General features: G+C 36.4%; 1 protein-coding gene across 4 annotated transcripts in view; it reads right to left on the bottom strand.

Moving 5' to 3' along the window:
* NAALADL2 (N-acetylated alpha-linked acidic dipeptidase like 2) overlaps positions 1-25,888 on the bottom strand; it is a 1,132,125-nt gene that overhangs the window by 520,702 nt on the left and 585,535 nt on the right. The window lies entirely within an intron of this gene.

Below are 25,888 nucleotides of genomic sequence, written 5' to 3'. Positions count from 1 at the left end.
ATGGATAGGAAGAATCAATATCATGAAAATGTCCATACTGCCCAAAGTAATTTACAGATTCAATGCTATCCCTATCAAGTTACCATGGACTTTCTTCACAGAATTAAAAAAAAAAAAAACCTGCTTTATATTTCATATGGAACCAAAATAATAACCCGTATAGCCAAGAAAATTCTAAGGAAAAAGAACAAAGCTGGAGGCATCATGCTACCTGACATTAGGCTACAGTAACCAAAACAGTGTGGTACTGGTACCAAAACAGATATATACACCAATGTACAGAACAGAGGCCTCAGAAACAACACTACATCTACAATCATTTGATCTTTCACAAACCTGTAGTATTTAAATTGTTCCGCATTTTCTGTTAATGCTTACACTGGTGTCATTACTTTGACAGAATCTACATAAAACTTAGTTTCAAAATAAATATATAATGATGTATATCATTTTACTTGCATTTGAAAATGTTCTAATATATAGCCCCAAATGTAGTTTAAGGGAAATAGAAAGATTTAACCAAATGATAAAAATAAATAAAAATGTGCACCTCATTAAGGTATAAGGTATTTCACAGAAGTACATTTTCCATATACATGAAAGTTCTTTTAAGCCTCAAAACTGTTTTCCTGGTTAAGTTCAAACAATATGGCTTAATTCTGATTTAAATGAACCCAATATAGAAATGCACAGAACATAACTGAAAGAAAGGGATTATTTTCCTGAAGGCAAGGCCACTGGAAAGAAAATAACAATTTTGGGCTGAGACAGAATGTTCCAGCAGAACTGGGAGTGAGGGGTTGTGCAAGCAGAGCGATTTGAAAATTTGATGGATTTTTAGATGTATAGTTGCATAACATTAACCCAAGAAATATGAAGTTCAAAAGGAACAACAACAAATTTTTATTCTCTCTTTTATGAGATTCTCACTTCAGGGGGGGCGGAGCAAGATGGCCGAATAGGAACAGCTCCAGTCTCCAACTCCCAGCGCGAGCGACACAGAAGACCGGTGATTTCTGCATTTTCAACTGAGGTACTGGGTTCATCTCACTGGGGAGTGCCCGACGATCGGTGCTGGTCAGCTGCTACAGCCCGAACAGCCAGAGCTGAAGCAGGGCGAGGCATTGCCTCACCTGGGAAGCGCAAGGGGGAAGGAAATCCCTTTTCCTAGCCAGGGGAACTGAGACACACAACACCTGGAAAATCAGGTAACTCCCACCCCAATACTGCGCTTTAAGCAAACAGGCACACCAGGAGATCATATCCCACACCTGGCCGGGAGGGTCCCACACCCACGGAGCCTCCCTCATTGCTAGCACAGCAGTCTGTGATCTACCGGCAAGGCAGCAGCGAGGCTGGGGGAGGGGCGCCCGCCATTGCTGAGGCTTAAGTAGGTAAACAAAGCTGCTGGGAAGCTCGAACTGGGTGGAGCTCACAGCAGCTCAAGGAAACCTGCCTGTCTCTGTAGACTCCACCTCTGGGGACAGGGCAATAACAAATGCAGCCGAAACCTCTGCAGATGCAAACGACTCTGTCTGACAGCTTTGAAGAGACAAGTGGATCTCCCAAAACGGAGGTTGAGATCTGAGAAGGGACAGACTCCCTGCTCAAGTGGCCCTGAGAAGCCTAACTGGGAGACATCCCCCACTAGGGGCAGTCTGACACCCCACACCTCACAGGGTGGAGTACATCCCTGAGAGGAAGCTTCCAAAGCAAGAATCAGACAGGTACACTCGCTGTTCAGCAATATTCTATCTTCTGCAGCCTCTGCTGCTGATAGCCAGGCAAACAGGGTCTGGAGTGGACCTCAAGCAATCTCCAACAGACCTACAGCTGAGGGTCCTGACTGTTAGAAGGAAAACTATCAAACAGGAAGGACACCTACACCAAAACCCCATCAGTACATCACCATCATCAAAGACCAGAGGCAGATAAAACCACAAAGATGGGGAAAAAGCAGGGCAGAAAAGCTGGAAATTCAAAAAATAAGAGCGCATCTCCCCCGGCAAAGGAGCGCAGCTCATCGCCAGCAACGGATCAAAGCTGGACGGAGAATGACTTTGACGAGATGAGAGAAGAAGGCTTCAGTCCATCAAATTTCTCAGAGCTAAAGGAGGAATTACGTACCCAGTGCAAAGAAACTAAAAATCTTGAAAAAAAAAGTGGAAGAATTGATGGCTAGAGTAATTAATGCAGAGAAGGTCATAAACGAAATGAAAGAGATGAAAACCATGACACAAGAAATACGTGACAAATGCACAAGCTTCAGTAACCGACTCGATCAACTGGAAGAAAGAGTATCTGCGATTGAGGATCAAATGAATGAAATGAAGCGAGAAGAGAAACCAAAAGAAAAAAGAAGAAAAAGAAATGAACAAAGCCTGCAAGAAGTATGGGATTATGTAAAAAGACCAAATCTACGTCTGATTGGGGTGCCTGAAAGTGAGGGGGAAAATAGAACCAAGTTGGAAAACACTCTTCAGGATATTATCCAGGAGAACTTTCCCAACCTAGTAGGGCAGGCCAACATTCATATCCAGGAAATACAGAGAATGCCACAAAGATACTCCTCGAGAAGAGCAACTCCAAGACACATAATTGCCAGAATCACCAAAGTTGAAATGAAGGAAAAAATCTTAAGGGCAGCCAGAGAGAAAGGTCGGGTTACCCACAAAGGGAAGCCCATCAGACTAACAGCAGATCTCTCGGCAGAAACTCTCCAAGCCAGAAGAGAGTGGGGGCCAATATTCAACATTCTTACAGAAAAGAATTTTAAACCCAGAATTTCATATCCAGCCAAACTAAGTTTCATAAGTGAAGGAGAAATAAAATCTTTTACAGATAAGCAAATGCTTAGAGATTTTGTCACCACTAGGCCTGCCTTACAAGAGACCCTGAAGGAAGCACTCAACATGGAAAGGAACAACCAGAACCAGCCAGTGCAAAAACATGCCAAAATATAAAGACCATCGAGGCTAGGAAGAAACTGCATCAACTAATGAGCAAAATGACCAGTTAATATCATAATGGCAGGATCAAGTTCACACATAACAATCTTAACCTTAAATGTAAATGGACTAAATGCTCCAATTAAAAGACACAGACTGGCAAACTGGATAAAGAGTCAAGACCCATTAGTCTGCTGTATTCAGGAGACCCATCTCACACGCAGAGACATACATAGGCTCAAAATAAAGGGATGGAGGAAGATTTACCAAGCAAATGGAGAACAAAAAAAAGTGGGGGTTGCAATACTAGTCTCTGATAAAACAGACTTTAAACCATCAAAGATCAAAAGGGACAAAGAAGGCCATTACATAATGGTAAAGGGATCAATTCAACAGGAAGAGCTAACTATCCTAAATATATATGCACCCAATACAGGAGCACCCAGATTCATAAAGCAAGTCCTTAGAGACTTACAAAGAGACTTAGACTCCCATACAATAATAATGGGAGACTTCAACACTCCACTGTCAACATTAGACAGATCAACGAGACAGAAAGTTAACAAGGATATCCAGGAATTGAACTCATCTCTGCAGCAAGCAGACCTAATAGACATCTATAGAACTCTCCACCCCAAATCAACAGAATATACATTCTTCTCAGCACCACATTGTACTTACTCCAAAATCGACCACGTAATTGGAAGTAAAGCACTCCTCAGCAAATGTACAAGAACAGAAATTATAACAAACTGTCTCTCAGACCACAGTGCAATCAAACTAGAACTCAGGACTAAGAAACTCAATCAAAACCGCTCAATTACATGGAAACTGAACAACCTGCTCCTGAATGACTACTGGGTACATAACGAAATGAAGGCAGAAATAAAGATGTTCTTTGAAACCAATGAGAACAAAGATACAACATACCAGAATCTCTGGGACACATTTAAAGCAGTGTGTAGAGGGAAATTTATAGCACTAAATGCCCACAAGAGAAAGCAGGAAAGATCTAAAATTGACACTCTAACATCGCAATTAAAAGAACTAGAGAAGCAAGAGCAAACACATTCGAAAGCTAGCAGAAGGCAAGAAATAACTAAGATCAGAGCAGAACTGAAGGAGATAGAGACACAAAAAACTCTCCAAAAAATCAATGAATCCAGGAGTTGGTTTTTTGAAAAGATCAACAAAATTGACAGACCGCTAGCAAGACTAATAAAGAAGAAAAGAGAGAGGAATCAATTCGACGCAATTAAAAATGATAAAGGGGATATCACCACCGACCCCACAGAAATACAAACTACCATCAGAGAATACTATAAACACCTCTACGCAAATAAACTGGAAAATCTAGAAGAAATGGATAATTTCCTGGACACTTACACTCTTCCAAGACTAAACCAGGAAGAAGTTGAATCCCTGAATAGACCAATAGCAGGCTCTGAAATTGAGGCAATAATTAATAGCCTACCAACCAAAAAAAGTCCAGGACCAGATGGATTCACAGCTGAATTCTACCAGAGGTACAAGGAGGAGTTGGTACCATTCCTTCTGAAACTATTCCAATCAATAGAAAAAGAGGGAATCCTCCCTAACTCATTTTATGAGGCCAACATCATCCTGATACCAAAGCCTGGCAGAGACACAACTAAAAAAGAGAATTTTAGACCAATATCCCTGATGAACATCGATGCAAAAATCCTCAATCAAATACTGGCAAACCGGATTCAGCAACACATCCAAAAGCTTATCCACCATGATCAAGTGGGCTTCATCCCTGGGATGCAAGGCTGGTTCAACATTCGCAAATCAATAAACATAATCTAGCATATAAACAGAACCAAAGACAAGAACCACATGATTATCTCAATAGATGCAGAAAAGGCTTTTGACAAAATTCAACAGCCCTTCATGCTAAAAACGCTCAATAAATTCGGTATTGATGGAACGTACCTCAAAATAATAAGAGCTATTTATGACAAACCTACAGCCAATATCATACTGAATGGGCAAAAACTGGAAAAATTCCCTTTGAAAACTGGCACAAGACAGGGATGCCCTCTCTCACCACTCCTATTCAACATAGTGTTGGAAGTTCTGGCTAGGGCAATTAGGCAAGAGAAAGAAATCAAGGGTATTCAGTTAGGAAAAGAAGAAGTCAAATTGTCCCTGTTTGCAGATGACATGATTGTATATTTAGAAAACCCCATTGTCTCAGCCCAAAATCTCCTTAAGCTGATAAGCAACTTCAGCAAAGTCTCAGGATACAAAATTAATGTGCAAAAATCACAAGCATTCTTATACACCAGTAACAGACAAACAGAGAGCCAAATCAGGAATGAACTTCCATTCACAATTGCTTCAAAGAGAATAAAATACCTAGGAATCCAACTTACAAGGGATGTAAAGGACCTCTTCAAGGAGAACTACAAACCACTGCTCAGTGAAATCAAAGAGGACACAAACAAATGGAAGAACATACCATGCTCATGGATAGGAAGAATCAATATCGTGAAAATGGCCATAATGCCCAAGGTTATTTATAGATTCAATGCCATCCCCATCAAGCTACCAATGAGTTTCTTCACAGAATTGGAAAAAACTGCTTTAACGTTCATATGGAACCAAAAAAGAGCCCGCATCTCCAAGACAATCCTAAGTCAAAAGAACAAAGCTGGAGGCATCACGCTACCTGACTTCAAACTATACTACAAGGCTACAGTAACCAAAACAGCATGGTACTGGTACCAAAACAGAGATATAGACCAATGGAACAGAACAGAGTCCTCAGAAATAATACCACACATCTACAGCCATCTGATCTTTGACAAACCTGAGAGAAACAAGAAATGGGGAAAGGATTCCCTATTTAATAAATGGTGCTGGGAAAATTGGCTAGCCATAAGTAGAAAGCTGAAACTGGATTCTTTCCTTACTCCTTATATGAAAATTAATTCAAAATGCATTAGAGACTTAAATGTTAGACCTAATACCATAAAAATCCTAGAGGAAAACCTAGGTAGTACCATTCAGGACATAGGCATGGGCAAAGACTTCATGTCTAAAACACCAAAAGCAACGGCAGCAAAAGCCAAAATTGACAAATGGGATCTCATTAAACTAAAGAGCTTCTGCACAGCAAAAGAAACTACCATCAGAGTGGACAGGCAACCTACAGAATGGGAGAAAATTTTTGCAATCTACTCATCTGACAAAGGGCTAATATCCAGAACCTACAAAGAACTCAAACAAATTTACAAGAAAAAAACAAACAACCCCATCCAAAAGTGGGCAAAGGATATGAACAGACATTTCTCAAAAGAAGACATTCATACAGCCAACAGACACATGAAAAAAATGCTCATCATCACTGGCCATCAGAGAAATGCAAATCAAAACCACAATGAGATACCATCTCACACCAGTTAGAATGGCGATCATTAAAAAGTCAGGAAACAACAGGTGCTGGAGAGGATGTGGAGAAATAGGAACACTTTTACACTGTTGGTGGGATTGTAAACTAGTTCAACCATTATGGAAAACAGTGTGGCGATTCCTCAAGGATCTAGAACTAGATGTACCATATGACCCAGCCATCCCATTACTGGGTATATACCCAAAGGATTATAAATTATGCTGCTATAAAGACACATGCACACGTATGTTTATTGCAGCACTATTCACACATATGCAAAGACTTCACAATAGCAAAGACTTGGAATCAACCCAAATGTCCATCAGTGACAGATTGGATTAAGAAAATGTGGCACATATACACCATGGAATACTATGCAGCCATCAAAAAGGATGAGTTTGTGTCCTTTGTAGGGACATGGATGCAGCTGGAAACCATCATTCTTAGCAAACTATCACAAGAACAGAAAACCAAACACCGCATGTTCTCACTCATAGGTGGGAACTGAACAATGAGATCACTTGGACTCAGGAAGGGGAACATCACACACCGGGGCCTATCATGGGGAGGGGGGAGGGGGGAGGGATTGCATTGGGAGTTATAACTGATGTAAATGACGAGTTGATGGGTGCAGCACACCAACATGGCACAAGTATACATATGTAACAAACCTGCACGTTATGCACATGTACCCTACAACTTAAAGTATAATAATAATAAATAAATTTTAAAAAAAAGGCCGGGCGCGGTGGCTCAAGCCTGTAATCCCAGCACTTTGGGAGGCCGAGACGGGCGGATCACGAGGTCGTGAGATTGAGACCATCCTGGCTAACATGGTGAAACCCCGTCTCTACTAAAAAATACAAAAAACTAGCCGGGCGAGGTGGCGGGCGCCTGTAGTCCCAGCTACTGGGGAGGCTGAGGCAGGAGAATGGCGGGAACCTGGGGGGCGGAGCTTGCAGTGAGCTGAGATCCGGCCACTGCACTCCAGCCTGGGCGGCAAAGCGAGACTCCGTCTCAAAAAAAAAAAAAAAAAAAAAAAAAAAAAAAAACAAAAAGAAATTCTCACTTCAAAGGTCAAATAAAGTTATTATTACTTTTTAGAAGTCTGTTTTTTGAGTTTTATCAGATTCCTGAAAAGTGATCTTAATTCTCCACAAAGTCACAACTAAGATGTAAAATCTGAAACCAAAAGCAATGAAATTAAAGTGTTTGGTCAGGAATATCATGTCTGATAATTTGTACTAACAAAATAATTAAACAAGTTTCCACATCCATCCAGTCCATTGCTCCTCAAGGTCATCATGCAGAGTTGCTTTACCACAGGTTGATTTTGAACAGGCAACGGTTTCACTAAAGACCTAAATAAAGCCCAAGAAGAGAATGTGAAAAATTCATTGGTTAACTATGAGTATTTTGCCACTTTGTTTCCCTGTCTTATTTGAAAAAGTTATAAAATGAAAATGCATTGTTTGTTAATTCAACTATCATTCAACATGTATTTATATGGGGTCCCTATATGTCAAGCATTGTTCTAGTGTCTGGAATACAACTATTACCAAACATGAATATGCAACTCCTTTCAGCCACTTTTCAATGGGAGACAATGTATTCATAGTTATTAAATCTTCAGAATTCATCGTATGTGCCAATACCAGATTTTTACATAGGAGGAATTTAAATATTCATTATGTAAAATGGAAAGTGTGCCCATTGCTTCTCTGAAAGTTAAGTTATTCCAACCTACATTGTTATGGGTATGTGCCACAGACAAAAATACAACAAAATGAAGTCTACATATAGGTGTAGTCCTATATTAGGACTCAGTAACTGGCCTGCTGTAAGGGCTGTAATGGCAGTCCATAAGCAACACAGAGTAACTGAAAAATGTGAATTACCAATGGTTAGTGGGTAGTACTACAATAGTAAGGTTTTCTGAAAATGTAGCAAAACATGACTGAAAATTGGAGAGAATGCGATAAAGACATACTATCCAACTTAGACAAACAGGGAAAGGCAATTTTGTCACATAAATAATTCTTGCTTAGGAATTAATAGCTGGTTCATAAATGCTGTTCTACAAAATAAATCATGAACTATTCCCAGAAGATAAGGACATTTTTAGCAGTTCATGGTGAAAATTGTACTTGGAGGTTACAACACTCATGGGAAAAACTATCCCATGTTTTGGAATTTTATTATGGTGATGGTAGCTGATAATTCATGTTAATGTACTAACATGGCTAAATACAATGTAGGAGTGCTATGTTGAACACTTAATTACCTATTGGCTTTTGGCTGAAAACCATTGTTTAGGAGCAGGAGTTAGCAAAACTTTTCTTTCAAGGGCCAGATAGACTTAACACAGCTCAAATTTTTACATAAACCATACAATATAGGCCTTGCAGGCTATAAGGTCTCTGTTGCGATGACTTGACTTCTGCGGTCGCACAAAAGGAGCCATAGATAGTACCTACGGGCCAGTAAGCATATTCCAATAAAACTTTATTTACAAAAACAGGCTGTGTGTGAGTCAGATTTGGCTCATCCCCCCGTTAGTCAGCTCCAGCTATAGGGCCCCTCTGTGGCCTCTTCTGCAAGCCTGGCAGGGCAAATATCCAAAAGCTCTAATGGCCCTTCTGAGTCTTCTGCTCCTGCTGCTCTTCCATGGCTTCTGCCTACCTCTCAGTCAGAAAATGAAGCAGTTCAGAACTTTCCTGAAGTGCTCAAAATCAAATCACTTCATTTCTGTTGGTAAACCTCTGAGGAGCAATAGTGGGCCCAATGAATATCCTCACTCAATTTCTTAATAAAATTAATTGTACTTAGTGTTATTACTTAGCATTTTTACTGTGAGCACATTCAAAATATTGTGTTGACACAGAAGACACGGTAAGGTTTGGATATGGTCTTTATAAGGTGGTCTATGGATTGGCCGGGTGCGGTGGCTCATGCCTGTAATCCCTGCACTTTGGGAGTTCAAGAGGGGCGGATCAGGAGGTCAGGAGATTGAGACCATCCTGGCTAACACGGTGAAACCCCATCTCTACTAAAAATACAAAAAAGTTAGCCGGGCATACTGGCAGACGCCTGTAGTCCCAGCTACTCCGGAGGCTGAGGCAGGAGAACAGTGTGAACCCGGGAGGCGGAGCTGGCAGTGAGATGAGATCTGGCCGCTGCACTCCAGCCTGGGTGACAGAGCAACACTCCATCTCAAAAAAAAAAAAAAAAAAAAAAAAAAAAAGAAAGAAAAGAAAATTGTCTATCGATTTCTCTTCATAAATCTTTATGGGACGTGAGGAATAAATACATCTACCAAAAGGAGGGTGGAGATACTGGTCCTCTTGGAAATTAAGTCTGAGCTTCCTGTCAGCCAGGCTAAAAGGAAAAACAAAGGGCTATAATGGTGGCTTTTAAGCAGAACGGTATATCAAAGTTATGGGGAAACTGTTTAAACATATGCATGCCTATGATCACCTTATTTGAGATCCAGTGTGCCAAGTCGATGGTGGAACCCAGTTGTTTCTGAGCTGTTGAGATAGATTGTCTCCATGATGTGAATAATGCAGAATTTTATATGGGAAGCATTTTGAGCAGGACAGCTCTTCCATTTGTGGGATTATCCCAACCGATGCAGGATGTAGGATCCCTTCCCCTGGCCATTTACTTTAATACATGTAGCACCTCCTAGTCATTATGAGAATTGAAAATCCTCCTATATTTTTCCAGTGGGTATGGTGGTGGGCCATTGATTTAAGGAATAGAGAGAAGTTAGTTATGGACTATATCCTCAAAGAGCTTGTAACAGATTTAATATCAGTCAAAGCATTGATAAAGATATGACTCAGATTTTTATGAGATAGTAGGGAAGGACTCACTAATCATGAAGATAGTTAAGGAAAGCTTCCTGTAATAGCAGAATGTAAGCTAAGTCAGAACTTATCAAAACGCACTTGGCTGACTTTCTTGGCCACCAAGAAAATGCATTTCAAACAGAAGATACAGCATCAGCAAACACAAAAGTGAGAGTAGCCTGGGTTGGCATGAGGATTCAAGTCAGTTAGATTTCAATTGATGATGAAGTATGAGGCAAGGAATGATAAATGATAAGGTTGGACAGGTCAGAGTCAGATTATAAAAGTCTTTGTATGATTGTTTTAGTGCTTTGGGAAATTGTCTGAAAGGTGTTTGAGAGTGCTGAGAGAGAGAGAGGGAGTGTGTGTGTGTGTGTGTGTGTGTATTGAAAGATTTTAAGTAGGGAAGTATGATTGTCAGATTTTGTTTTCAGATAACACTCTGGCAGCAACACAGAAGATATGTGTGAATGAAAGAAGACTAGAGCCAGGGAAAGCTGGACTTGTGAAGCAGAAGCACAGTTGGAGAGGAAAGGAAGGATTAAAGACATGCTGTTAAAAGTTGCAAGCCTTAGTAATTTTTTTGTACTAGGGCAAGCAGGAAGTCTGAGAAATCAAGGGTGACTTATTGATTTATAACTTGTGTAAGGAGGTATATTGCTGTACCACTCAGTGAAAAAAAAAAAAAAGCAGAAGTAGAAAGGGCACAGGAAAATAAACGAATTCACGTTTGGCTATGTTGAGCTAACGTGTCTCTGAAATGTCTAAATGAATCTGTCCAGCACTCAGTGGGTTGAACTATAATGGACAATCCCACTTGGTCAACTTTGCTAAAAGGTCAACACTAGTCCTCTGTATAATGAAGCACTGGAAACTCTGAACATACAGGGCCTGTACATAATCAGATAATATTTTCTTCATTGGGTATTATCTCATTTCTGAACTTCTGGAAATATATACTCATGTTAATATTTACTAGACACATTCTGTGCCATACACTCTTTTACCTGACTGCATGTATTGATACATGCAATTCTCATAGTAACCCTATGAGAAAGGTTATTTTAGTATCATTCCCATCTTAAATATGAGAAAACAGAAGCATAGAGGAACTAAGTACCTTCTCACTTCTACTCAGTCACACAGCTATTAAGAAGCAATCATGCTTTGACCCAGGTAGACTGCAGAGTGTGGACTGCGCTATTGTGACTCCCATGCACTGCAGAACTTCTACTGATCCTAATAATTAACTCTCCCAAATAATATTTCTGTCAGATGAAAATAAAACAGCACTGAACATTTCTGATACTCTTGACACAGCAGTCCTTGCTTGTGTTCCTTTGGATACAGCCATTAGAAGGTTGTCTATAGATTTATCTTCATAAATTGTCTTACTTCTAATTCCAAAAAGTGAAACTTATTTTTTTGAAACTGTAGGTAATTTTAAACTTTAGGGTTAAACAGTCTTAGACTTGAATCTTGACTCTGCAACCTACAAGCTATGTGATCTTGGGCAAGTTGCAAAACTTCTCAAAGCAATAGGTCATATCTTTAGGTGACTGCTAACCTCTCCCATTTAGGATGATTGTGAGAATGACAAGGGGAAGTGTTATTTAGGACACTGTAAATTCCCAATATACAAAAGTATTTACCAGAAAAGCTTCATTATAAGGTTGTTTTCCAGAACACCAGGAAACTTTAGCCTTTTTTTTTTCTATACACAGTGGTGAATATTAAAAATGTAAGTAAGTATCATACACCATAGCTGGCCAGGCAAGCTTGAGAGCAAATAAGAAGGTATTAAACCTTCAAGGAAAAGAAGAACAATAAACTTGAAAAGTGTATATAGTAAACAAATAATTCACTATGTTTTTCTTTTTGTCTAGGCTGGCTTGGTGCCTTTAGCGGCTTCTGCTTTACTGGCTATATTCTAGGCTTTCAGAGAACCTCTGCAGAATCCCCGTCAAATTCCCTGGTTAGAATTTTATGTCCCTGGATCTTACTCCTCTTGCCTACTATCTGTTGTAACCCGCCTGCTCAGTGTACCTGGACTAAGCTGTTAGAGGTGCTCTGCTTGGCACTGCCTGGCTTTGCACTAGGATGTCTTCTTTATAACTTCCTTTGGCTTCATGGTATGAATACTAAAGGCCAAGTAAGTCTAACTCTGTATTCACTTTGATCTATCAAACCTGAGTCCACATATTAGTTATTTCGTTTGTTATTGTATATAAAAAATGCCATAAACTGGGCAACTTATAAACAACAGCAATCAATTTCTCATATTTCTAGATCCTGGGAAAGCTGAGATCAAAGCAATGGCAATTTATGTCTGATGAGGGTTCACTTTCTGGCTCATAGATGTCATCTTCTAGCTGTGTCCTCACATAGCAGAAGGAGTGAAATAAATCTCTGGGGTATCTTTATTAAGGGCATTGATCCCATTTATGAGGACTTAACCCTCTAACTGACTCACCTCCCAAAGGCCTTACCTTTAAGACTATCATCTTGAGAGTTAGCATTTCAATACTGGAATTTGGAGGGGAGGCAGACGCAAATATCCAAACCATAGCAGTTGTTGCTCAAAAAAATGTTCTGTCTTGGAAAATATTTATATATGCTCAGAAGAAAAAACAGTTTGCCCATGTTTTTTTCCATATCAATAGTGATAACAATAACTACTAATTATTAGCTGCTTTCTATATGTTATTGAAACATGAAAATAAATTTGTAACAATATATATTACACACACCATTCAGAAAATGTGACTGAAGCTCACAGCTGTGGCTACTCTAAAGCCATGTAGTTATTCAATGTCAAAGTCAGAGTTGAATTCCATGTCTATCTGGTAACTACTCTGTAGCTCTGCTTCTGCAATGCCCATCTACTTATGTAAATAAGTTCCATGCCAAGATAATTAATTGGAGTTAGGATCTTGACAGGACTATATCTTCCCCTACTAGACTTAACACAGCCAAAATTACACTAAATCTTTTCAGAACAGTAACTGAGTTTTCTTCATTTTTATATCCCTAGACCTTTGCACACAGCTTACTTCATGGGGATCATTGAAAATTTGTTGAATGGGTGACTGAATTATCAGAACTCCAGAATGAATATGGTAAACCTAGAATCCCCTCAGGGGTGTGTGTGTGTGTGTGTGTGTGTGTGTGTGTATCCCAACTCACAATCAGACTGCATTTATTGAATCTCCATTTTAAATGTGTCACTGACAGATAGTGACAATAGGTGAAAATATTATCTATGGGCCAAACTAAAGAGTTAAGCATTTTGCAGCGAGAATATACCAAGATAAAAAATGGCAGCCCACAAAATCACTTTCTACACAAACATACCAAGTTACTATCATTCAAAGTGCAGTTATATTTTAAAACTGCCACAAAGATAAATACTGGCTTATATTCCCATGATCTAAAACTATAAATCAAAGTAGTCCTTGAAGACTTTAGGCAAGTGGGCAGAACCCTTCCTCAGGCTTAAAAGTTATTTGCTGGGTTTTGCTTTTCATTTTTGTTCATGTTCATTTAAATTCACGTAAGAATTTGTGCTGCTGGCAAACTCTGCATATACAGTCAACAGACTGATGCCTGGTGTATTTACTGAAATGATAAAGGCACCAAAAGAAGGGCATCAGATGGGGAAGACAGATAGCACGTTTCAAAATGTGTGAATAAAGTCAATGCAAATTGTTTTTTAAATGGCATTCTCTGAATAATTTTTTAAAAAATACCTGTAAAGCTAACATATAAACTGTTTTAGAGACTAATATGAGATTGAAAAGAATTTAGAAATTGTATTTGCTTTGTGTATATGACTAAATGAGCCATTATTAGTATATGTTCTTAAAACATGTATAAATAATAATTATCCTCAGCCTCTTAATCACTCAAGGCACATTTACTATACTGGGTAACTGTAGCTTTGAAACTCCATTGTATGTTTTCAATGTGATCGTTTTCAGCAGTCTTGGTTTGTGGAAACTCTCCTCTCTTTACTACATCATTGCATTGATGTAACTGCATTAATGGATATTCTATCTCATAAAACCCAATGAATACTCAGGAGTCTTTATTCCTTGGGGTAAAGCTCTTATATGTTACATTTCCAAAGCAGCTTAGTATTATCATCATATTTCTCTGGTATTTCATAGCTGACACATTATTTTGTAAAACACTTAAACTTTGTTGTTTTAATTATTTCCAGCTTGAATAACATATGTAATCCCAGGTATGGCTAGATATATACGAGTTGGAATAAGTTAATCAGTTAATTAATATTTTATATTCACTTAAAAAACTAGACATGCAATGTTTAATTACTTGGTAAAGCTTATCTTTAAGTAAATCAAACCACAAGATAAACCTATTTATCCTTCTTATGAAAAAATACACAAATATATAATAAGCATAGAAAATTGGAAAAGTCTGATTTAGATCAAAAGAACTATTTCTAGAATATGATTATTATTAGAATGAAATTACAAGAAACATTCAGTGAACACTTAAACCTTCAGGAGACCGCACATCTTGGGATTCACAGCAAATTAGTAGATTTTTTGGCTTTAGAAGAAACATATGTGAATTTATTTTTTACTCCAATATTGATCAATTGACACACATGTTGGTGAAGCAAACAGACACATTTACACATCTAATTTCAGTTTACAGGGAAGCAGCAGAGAAGAAATGGTAAAATAGTTAATTACAATGCTTTTACATACACACATATATATATAATGAATTATGTGTATACATAAAATAAATCACCTCAGCAGCATTGCCCAAGGAAATTATATTGTTACTTTTCTAGTAAAGTTATTGTCTTGAGGAAGTAGTCGAAGTAGAAAAACATACACACACACACACACAAGTTCTCTTTCTCTATTCAAACTGAAGATATACATTTCCGTTCACCAAGAAGACAAACAGATATGGATATCAGGGAAGAGTCTATCATGATTTCACATTGTCTCCTGTGGTTATAGTGAAGTTTGCAATACTTCATTTTATGTTTTAAGTAAACTTTATGCCTAGCGTTCCATTATTGGAATGCTAAACATGTGGGAGTTACATCCTACTGCTCAAGGTCATCGCCAAGGACTGATTGCAAAAATTCAACAAATTGCAACCTCAGGCATAAATGGATTAAGACATAGTTTTCATGTTATGAAATCCACTAGTTTTAAGGTATAAATTTCAAATTTCAATGAGTTTTGCAAATGTATATATGCCCATGTAACCACCACCAAGGTCAAAGTATAGAACATTTCCATCATCCCCCAACTCCCACAATTTTTTTTGTCCATTTCTGTCAATCCCCCAACTGCCAATTGTAGGAAACCACTGATCTACTTTATCTCTCCCTAGGTTAGATTTGCTTTTTCTAAATTTTCATATAAATGGAATCATAAAGGATGTACTCTTTTGAATTTGTCTCATTTTCATTCACATTCCATTGTATGAATATCCACAAATTGTTTATTCATTCACTTACTGATGGATATTTAGATTGTTTCCAGTATGGGGCTTTTATGAATAAGCTGCTATGTTTTCATTTTTCTTGGATAAAAATCTAGGACTAGAAATTATAGGTTATACAGTAGGTTTATTTTTTAAATTGCCAAACTGTTTTACAAATAATTTGTATTATTTTATATTTCAGCCGCAATGTTTTAGAGTTCCAATTGCTCGAATTTTTATCACACAGCCTTTTAATGCTAGTAATTCAACAGATTTATAGTGATGTCTGATTATGCTTTTTATTTCTATCTCCCTGAAAATTAATAATATTAAGTATTTCTTCATAGACTTACTAGTCATCTGTAAAATCTGTTGGTTTAAATAGTCTTTTCACAGGCTTTTTGTCTTCTCACAGTTGTATTCTGGAGGTAAGTCCTTTGTTAGAGTTATATATTGAGAATATTTTCTCCCAGACTGTGTCTTCTCATTTTATTTTGTTCTTTTGTTTGTTTGTTTTTTGAGACAAAATCTCTCTATGTTGCCCAGGTAGGATTCAAACTCCTGGGCTCAAGTGATCCTCCCACCTTAGCCTTCTGAGTAGCTGGGACTACAGGCACAGCCGTCACATCCCGACTTCTTTTTACTCTCTTAATGTTGTCATTTGAAGAGCAGAAATTTTAATTTCTTATAAAATTATATCTTATTTTTCTTTTTTTTGGGGGGGAGGCTATATGTGTACTAAGAAAATCTTATAAAGGTTATAAAGGTTTTTTCACGTGTTTTCTGCTAGAATATTTTTAATTTTAGTATTTCCTTTTAAGTCTAAGGTCTGTTTTGTTAATTTTTGGACATAATATTATTTCAGGGTCAAGGTTCTCTCTTTCTGGCACCTTTCAAAAATAAAGCATATGAATGCATACCAATTTCTGGACTCTATCCATTGACATCTACTTATGTACTTTTACTAGTACTACACTGTAGCTCTACAGAAGCCTTAAAATCAGGTGGTGCAAATGCTCCAAATTTAAGTTTATTTTTAATGTAATGTATATTCATGTGAACATTAATAGAATGTCTGCTTGATCCTTAAAATCTAAAATTTCACAGAAGTATTTATATTTTTAAAATAGTAATTGATACTTATGAAGACAGACACACCAAAAATGTTAAATTTTTTGCTAATTATTGCATTGTAAAAATTACCAATTTAATATTTAATATTTAAGATAACAGCTCAAATTCTTACATAAACCATACAAAAGAGTTATTTAAATCACAATTTAGAAAAAGTCACAAATATATTAATCCCTAAAGAGATCAAGTTTTACTAGGTTTTTCAGCTCTCCTTATTTTATTGCTTTCAGAAGACTGATAAATCAGCAGTTTTGTCTCTTTTGACCTCCTAAGTAGCCTGTTTTACCAAAATGAAATAGTAGAAAAAAGCTCCCTGGAAGACATCCAGAGTTCAAATGTTTGATGAGAACAGCATAAGTAACTGATATAGTTTGGCAAGCACAGAGCTCAGCATTCCACTCAACATCCCACAATAATGCAAGTATGCAACCAGACTATTATCTAGGTTATATTCAGGGGTAATATTAATGTATTGTAATACATGTAATAATAATGACAAGTCAGAATGGATTCTAAGCAACTGGCTCAGGAAGACTGAGGTATGTTGGCTGAGTAACCACTTGGATGTAAGTCTACAGAAACACCCTTGACTAAGGAGCAGCAAGAAAAGCAATAGATGAAAGGATGGTTAGATAATTGAACTAATAATAAACAGACAAGACAGACGATAGATTAGTTGAAGAATCATGCAAATTTTCCTTAAATACTTGATTTGAGGTGTTATGATGGTACTTTGTGTCGGCTTGACTGGGCTATGGGGTACCTAGATATTTCATTAAACATTATTCTGGGTATGTCTGTGAGGCTGCTTTTCCCATGAGATTAACATTTATATTGGGAAACTGAGTAAAGCAGATTGTTCTCGTTAATGTGGGTGGGCCTTTTCCAATCAACTGAAGGCTCGAATAGAACAAAAATGTTACCATCCCTGAGTAAGAGAGGATTCTTCCTGCTTGACTGCTTTTAAACTGGGACATCAAATTTTTCCTGTCTTTGTATTTGAGCTAAAGATTGGCTTTTCCTGGGCCTCAAGTCTGCTGAGCTTTGGACTGGACATTCCCCACTAGTTATCCTGCTTCTCAGGCCTTTGGACTTGGACTGGAACTACATCATTTGGCTCTCCTGGGTCTCTAGTTTGCCAGCTTGTTCTTTCTGCAGATCTTGGGACTTATCAGCCTCTATAATTGCATGGATCAATTCCTTATAATAAGTCTCTCTCTCTCTCTCTCTTTCTCTCTGCCTCTCTCTCTCTCCTTTCACCTAGTCGGTGTGTGTGTGTAAATTCTAACTCTACTATTACTATTTCTCTGGAGAGCCCTGACTAATAATACAGGTGAAGATATTATTCTAAGTGAGAGAAAAAAAAAAACAAAATCTAAGCAGAAAATGTAATTCCTACAGCTGTTATGAAAATGTTGATTAAATCTAAAAATCTCACTCTCTTCCTAAACTTTGTGTAAGTAGAAAACATGTGGACATGTCCTGACATGGTGGTAAGCACCTGAAATCCCAGCTACTTGGGAAGGTGAGGCAGGAGAATCACTTGAACCCAGGAGGCAGAGGTTGCAGTGAGCTGAGATTGCATCACTGCACTCCAGCCTGGGAGACAGAGTGAGACTCTGTCTCGAGAAAAACAAACAAAAAAAAACATGTAGACATGTCTAAATCCTAATGAGTTAAACACTAAAATTGGTTAATTCTGCCTAATGTATCATAAGATGTTATATGATAATATAAACATGAAATGTTAATATTGAAAGAAACAAATAATTAGAGAGGTGACTGTATAATAATATCAATAGATATCAGTAGAAATTTTTGAGAAAATTATAGGAAAATGGAGCAAGTTACTCTTTTTAAAAAAATTCACTTGCAATGACATAGAAAGTTTGGTTCAACACATATTTTCTAAGAATGTACTCTGTTCACACAGTGTGCTAAACACTGAAGATTCAAAGGCAAATGTATCCACTCCATTTTTCATGAATCTGTCATTTCCTCCCTCTCCAACTCACAAGACAGAGACTTGCAATACCAGATATCGTAAGGTTTTCTGGATAAGTTTTTAGCTCTATATGTAACAATAAACTTGGAAAAAGCATAGCATCATGGGTAAGAGCACGCACTCTGGAGTCAGACAACATGGGCTTGAATTCAAACTCCCATAGTCATCATCTGTGTAACCTGGTAAGTTATGTAACCTCCCTGTGTTTCAGTTCCCTTTGAAGTAAAGCTCACTGTACCTCCTTCAATGGAGGTACGTTATGAGGGTTACTGAGTTAACATATTAAAAAGTATTTATAAAGTGCATGGTGTATGCACTTTTAAAATGTTTACAATTTTCATTGTTTGTGGGTAGCTAAATGTTTCCTGTTGCTGGGTAAATGGATGTTAATTACATGATTTTTGCACATTGCTGGATACGTGAAATGTTTATTCATAATTTTTTAAAATAAAAATTCAAGAGAACATTAAGTACTGTTTATAACAAACCATAAAGTTTCTTTGAATTAATTTAAAAATAATTTATAGCACTTTCATGGGGAAATAGCACTACTAAAAGAACTGAAGAAACATAAGGATACTATATGGAACAAGATAATAGTGTTGTTGTTTTGTTTTGTTTTGTTTTGTTTTGTTTGAGACTAGGTCTCAATCTGTTGCCTAGGCTGTAGTGTAATCTCACTGCAGCCTCAACCTGCTGGCCTCAAGGGATCCTCCCACTCCACCTCAGCCCCATCCCCCAACCCCTCCACCCCCACCCCACCCTCCAACTACAGGCACAGACCACCATGCCTTGATGATTTGCTTTTGTAGATATAGAGCCTCACCATGTTGCACAGGCTGGTCTCAAGCTCCTCAAGCCATCTCCCACTGTGGCCTCCCAAAGGGCTGCAATTACAGGCATGAGCTACCACACCCAGCCCAGATAACATTGTTAATATGGTAATTTTGCATGCAATAAATTTTAAAATTAATTTTCAAATGTTTCTAAAACTACAGACAAACAATTTGGAGAAATAAGAAGATTGGCATTATCAAATATAAAACATATTAAAAAGCCATAAAAATAAAAGGTATGGCCTCATTACAGAAACAATCAAACAACAGAATGGAATAGACCCACCCTCCAGAAGTAGATTCGTAGGTATTATAGAGGTAGTTCTACAAACACTGTGGAAATAACCAATTTAGCAAACATTCTTGGAAAGCATTATTTTGGATCTCGGAAATTTGAAAGTTTTTAAAGCTGAGTCTCTGTTGTAAAATCCTTTCTCACTTTCTGAGTAAATGTCAAGGCCTTAAACAGGTGCCTGTGCTAATACCCTGGTTCACACTACAACCTTGAAGTTACAGCTTTCTGCCCATCGTGGCCCATCAAGGCTCAGTAAGAGGATTCAGAGTAAGTCTCCTTGCCAGCCTCCTCCTCCTCCTTTTGCCATTGCTAATCAGAGAAAAGTGACACGAGGCTTTATTTTCCCTCTGGTCTGAATAAATCTGTCTTACTGCCATAGCATTTTCCACCATTCAAGAGTAATGTCTACACCACTTAATATGGCAACCTGTATAACTAAAATGCTTATGATAAACTTATTATTTTCTTCTAATCTCAACAGATAAAGTGCATTTTGCAATTATCTTTTCATAAACATACTTGTTTTCCTATAACCTCAGCTTGTATTCTCTTTCTGAATAAAAATTCAACACTCTTTTGAACAAGTTTCTACAACATATTGTGAAAAATGTAACATTACAAATAAAATATGCACTTTTAATCTTTACTTCACTTTGACATACTATATTCTGGAAAATATATTTTATGAATAGATGTCACTTATTTTCTCAATCAAATTTACTATCTCTGAGGGTAGAAATAACTGGAGTGGTTAATATTTATTAGTGATTTAATACATTAAATAGGTATTTTTCATAATATGATACATATAATAACATGTCAATGTTTTACATTTTAAATACATTAATGATGAATGATATTTAAAATATAGATACAGATAGCATGGTTTATAAAATATGACACTGGAATGTAACTGCTTTAAATATAATGCTTTACAGTTGAAGACACAAATGCCAATCTTAAAAATAAGAGAAAAAGTTGAGGACAAAGCACAAGTAGCTAAATGAAAATTACATTATTATTTCTTTTCTTAGTTAATTTCCTTTCAACAAACTACCACATGAATGAGTCACACTATCAGGTCAAATATGAATTAATGTATACTACTTCTTCATCCGTGAAGATCTCAAAGTGTTCCTTATAAATAGCTACTTAAAGGTTTCTTAATTAAAAATGAGAAAATAATCAACACTATCACAGTATTGTTTTATTTTAACAAAATTTGGAAGTACTGATAATGACATTTTAAAATAGACTAAGAAGGTGAGATTTTTCTATTATGAAGCATTCTGTACAATGTACCTGTTGTAATAATATGTGGTACAGCAGGTACCAGACCTTTTTAAAAAAACAAGTAACCAATCTTTCTGGGGAAAATTCTCCTATTGACTAGTGAGCAAATAAAAAGTTTTATAGGATTTTAAAATATTATCTTTGACCTCTCTCAGAACTTGTGCTCATGCACTTTGCTTTTTCTTATTTTCTAGAAAAAAATTAAGAATCAAAAATCTAGAAAACAGAAATATTTCTATTAATGAAGAGACTGTTTCAGCATCTGTAATTATCCATAAAGGTGAACATAATATGGGAGGCAAAGTATCCTATAGAAGCTGGAGTTAATGGAGTTACCTTTACACCATGGTTTTAAGGATATACTTTGTCTTTTGATGCACTGCCTGCAACAACACTGGGCGCTTTGTGTTACAATCTTGGAGTTGGACTGGCAGCCAGCAATGAAGATGCTGCATCTTCAGCCTGGCCTTTTTTAGATTATTCACTCATGTAAGACCAGAGACCAAATGTAGGAGAATACCTTTGTTCTTGAATATAAGGACAACTGAGGTAGTCCCCCATCATACATTACAAAAACAGGTGCTGTTATTATTTTAATTTAGATATTTAACTATCATTTTAATTTATTTTCCTATCTGTTAAGAAACACTATTAATTCTGTAAGATGGAATAATCTGATTCTTCACACCTTATAAGAATAGGCACTGCCAAATGAATGTGAATTCTGTATAAATTTTAAGAGACAAAGAAAACAAATTGTTGGATTGATAAGATAAAAGCTCAGGTTTTTTGTTTGTTTGTTTGTTTAATCAGGCCTCCACACAAATAATCCTGGCTTCTTCTAAGCCATATATTAAATCCTGCACTAAAGAAATATGAGACTTATTTTCCTTTTCCAAAAGGAAGACAGAATATAATCAGAATATAATAGCATAAGAAAATAAAATATTTCAAGGTACCCCAAACATTTAGTTTCCTGGTGATGAATGTTTTATTATAGCATCTTTTGTCTTATTGTTTTATTATAGCATCTTTTGAAAACTTCTAGAAGGAGGACCAAGAAAGGTAGCCTAAGTCATCCTTATACCTATATTCTGTAACACACACATACACACCAGCACGAAAGCACATTTAAAGCAAGCAACTATATATATATATATAGTAAGGGAAAAAAATTATCCTTTGCCATTTTCTTTTACATTTCCAGGGCATTCCACTTCCATTTACTTGTAACTGTGTTTCTTCTTCAAACTACACTAATATTGTTGGGAAGAAACCCATTTGATTTCAGGAAAGACAAGAGTTTTTTGATAATGGAACTAGTGAAGTTTTGAGGGTGCAAGGATAAATTTAATTTTTTTTCCTGTTTATAAAAAGCAAATAGAACATTTTTGTCCTCCCTTCTTTGTTTAATGTGTTTCCTTGAGACAGCGAATCTGAGTCCCTCCTTGAGGAAGATTAGAACGTTTGGTATAGAGATAAATGTCTCTACTGATTAAGTTCATGTCCAGATTTTATGATGTAGAGCTATTTTCAATGTGGTGGCCAAATAACCACTGGATATATAAAAACATGCTTCTGGAATTAGCTCAGGGGTCTCTCATGAGCCCCACAGGAACCTGATATCAGGTACAGACCCTTGTCCCTTGAGCACGTAAGGAAAGCTACTGTTATTTCTGCTTTGTTGTATGGAATGTGAGGCTTTACCATAACTTTGTGTCAAATTCATACTACCTTAACTGCAAGTAATTATGTTAACGTGTACAGAATGATAAATTATTTTTTTCATAACATTGGTACAGAGGGCTCTTTATGTTGGTAGGATTGTTTAGTTTCCCCAACAGAAGTAAGAAAACTGCCATAAAATGAGTGCCAAATGCAAGTCAGACCTGCCTAATAGAACAAAAACATTTTGTAAAGAGCAATGAAGAAACTATTAATTTCACAAATTCTCTTATTTTAGGTAGTCTAAAGGATAACAGCAAATACAATGGTATCTTGCAGGAGGAAATTGCAAACTGCATCAATCACATTGATTTGAGATCCATCCTTCTTTGTGTTTCCTGCCTACCTGGTCTCTCGGTAAATGGAAGAGGGAAAGAGGTGACAGTGCAGTCTTTAGTATATTGTAAACTTAATCTTAAAATGTTAATGCACATATATATTGAGTATATCTGAATACTTAGAAGAATATTATCAATTTTAGGAAACAATTTGAGATCATTTCCCTTAGATAATTATCAATAGTGGAACAAACATTGTGTCTATAATACTATATGGTCCTGTTTTTTCAAAGTTAAAAGTCTTGTTACTGCCCATTGTCACTGCTGTTTATAATACTGCCAACAAGGAGCATTTCTGCTAGTGAACAAATCCCAAATAATTAGAGGATTTGAAAAAAAAGGAAGGTAGTTTCCAAAACAGATGTAGTACCTGTATACTTCATTCTTAAAAGTAGATACAAAAATAAAAATAAAAATAAATTTAAAAAGTTGACTCGTAAAAACCCAAGGACAGAGAGACAGAAGCTTAAAGGAAATGAGACTGCAGAACTGCAGCATGATCCCTGCCCCCTTTCCTTATGAAAACTGTTCATGCATCTAGTGACCCTCAAGGTAGCTAGGCCTTCCAGTGGAGTTTGGTGGGGGGTGGCGGGCAGGCGACAGGTAGAGAAATGAAAATTTGAAGAAGTTCTTTCATTTTTTCAAAGTTAGTTTATTTTTATTCAGATGCTATTCTTTTTACTCCCTCCCTCTTCCTCTTTCTCCTTAAGGCATTTAAGAAAATTTAAAGGCTGTTACTGCAGTTTTAAAATTGTAAAAGCAGCTGATGTCACAGGATTTTCCAGGGATACAAAACACCTATATAGCTGTAGTCTGTTAAGTGTTCTTTAAAGCAGAATAAGAATTGAAAATTTTCTCTGACCAGTTTTATCAAGTAACAGAACAGTAAAGGACAATTGTCTAGTAACCTCACTCATGCTATAATCATCACATATTGATTTGGGTTAATTGTAGAAACATAAGTCAGGTTTTAGGACTTTCTAATTAGTGAAGTATAGAAAAAAACTCTCTCAGTCTTTTCACCCATTTATTCATTTGTAAAACATTCAATTTTTACTTTCTGGTAGTACTTATTATACTATAAAATAATTCAATCATAAAATATTTTAAGGGGAATTTTAGATAACTAATCATTCCTTAATTTTGGTGAAGTATAAAACATGATCTCTATATTAATTCATCTTGTAGAGATGCAAATAATGTGTGTGAAACAATAACAAAACATGAGAGCAATTGAATTTTAAATAAAATATCCAAGTCAGATTAAATGGGGAAGTTTTTATAAGAGAAGTGAATCTTAAAGTAACTCATAAAGTAGTTCGTTAAATGACAGAGAAGAGGTTGAGCATTCCATATGGGAAATGAAATAGAAAATATTTGGGAAACAAGAGTAGAAAAATATTCTTTGTATAAACAAAATTGAAATAGTCACAAGATACTTTGTATAAACAATATTGAAATATTCACAAGGGCAAAAGAAGCCTTCTTGAAGGGATTTGAAAACTCAAGTTCTAGAAAAAAATTTAATCACATACATTATGTAATGTATTTATGTGAAGTCTGACAATGTTCAAGGCTTCTACAGCATATTGGTGTTCAACTTGAAAATAACTCACTGGTACAGATACACAAAAGAGTTTGAGCATGTATACATACTGTCTTACTGAAAATCAGTTTTAATATTTTTTAAAATGTGATGTTTATCAAATTTGGATAAAGTGATAAACTTATAAAAATATACACATTGCAAAGGTGTTTTAGTCTACTATCTAAATGAATGATATGAAAGAGTGAGAGACTTAATGGCTTACTTTAAGAATTTTATACATGGAAAATATTACTATACGAGGCAATTAAACCTTAACTTGCAATAAAAACTTTTAAGAATTTTCTAAGGAAAGTAGCACAAAAATATACACCATGTAAAATTGTTTAAAATTGGTTTATAAAGCCAGGATTATGGATGGAAGATAGCCTTAGAAAAGAAGTTCTAAATAACTAAATGTGTTGAGTTAATTTAAATAAAATTTAAATAAGTGACAATTACCAATACAAACACACACACACACACACACACACACACATATATATAAAGTTTGAATTATTTTAGTATTATTTAAATTCTAAAGAAAAACAAAACTGAGACTCACTGCATCTCAAACGTTAATGTGCATATCAATGAATGACCTGGGGAACTTACTAAAATGCAGATTCTGATGGAACAGGGTTGGTGTGGGCCCAGAGCTCCAGCATTTCTCACTAGATCACACAGGATGCAAATGCTGCTGGTATATGGACAACATTTTGAGAAGCAAGGATTTATTTAATTATTTTGTCAAAGAGGAGGTTGGCATTTACTGAGTATGTCAAACGTATGTAATTTTCTTCAAGGTTTAACTAATATTTTATATTAAGCTTGTAGAATGGCAAAATTATATAGAACCTAGTCAAGTTTGAAAAAATTACAAATTTATTTGACTGTATTTTAGTTATGTTTTTAATTATAATGGAGAGAATTTTTTCTTCATCAATGTAAAGAAAACATATTAAAATTGGTTTTTTTC

The sequence above is a fragment of the Macaca thibetana genome, chromosome 2, assembly GCF_024542745.1.
Source record: "Macaca thibetana thibetana isolate TM-01 chromosome 2, ASM2454274v1, whole genome shotgun sequence".
NCBI classification, from domain to species: domain Eukaryota; kingdom Metazoa; phylum Chordata; class Mammalia; order Primates; family Cercopithecidae; genus Macaca; species Macaca thibetana.
The sequence above is the reverse complement of the archived record's forward strand: the minus strand, read 5'-3'. Positions and strand labels throughout refer to the sequence as shown.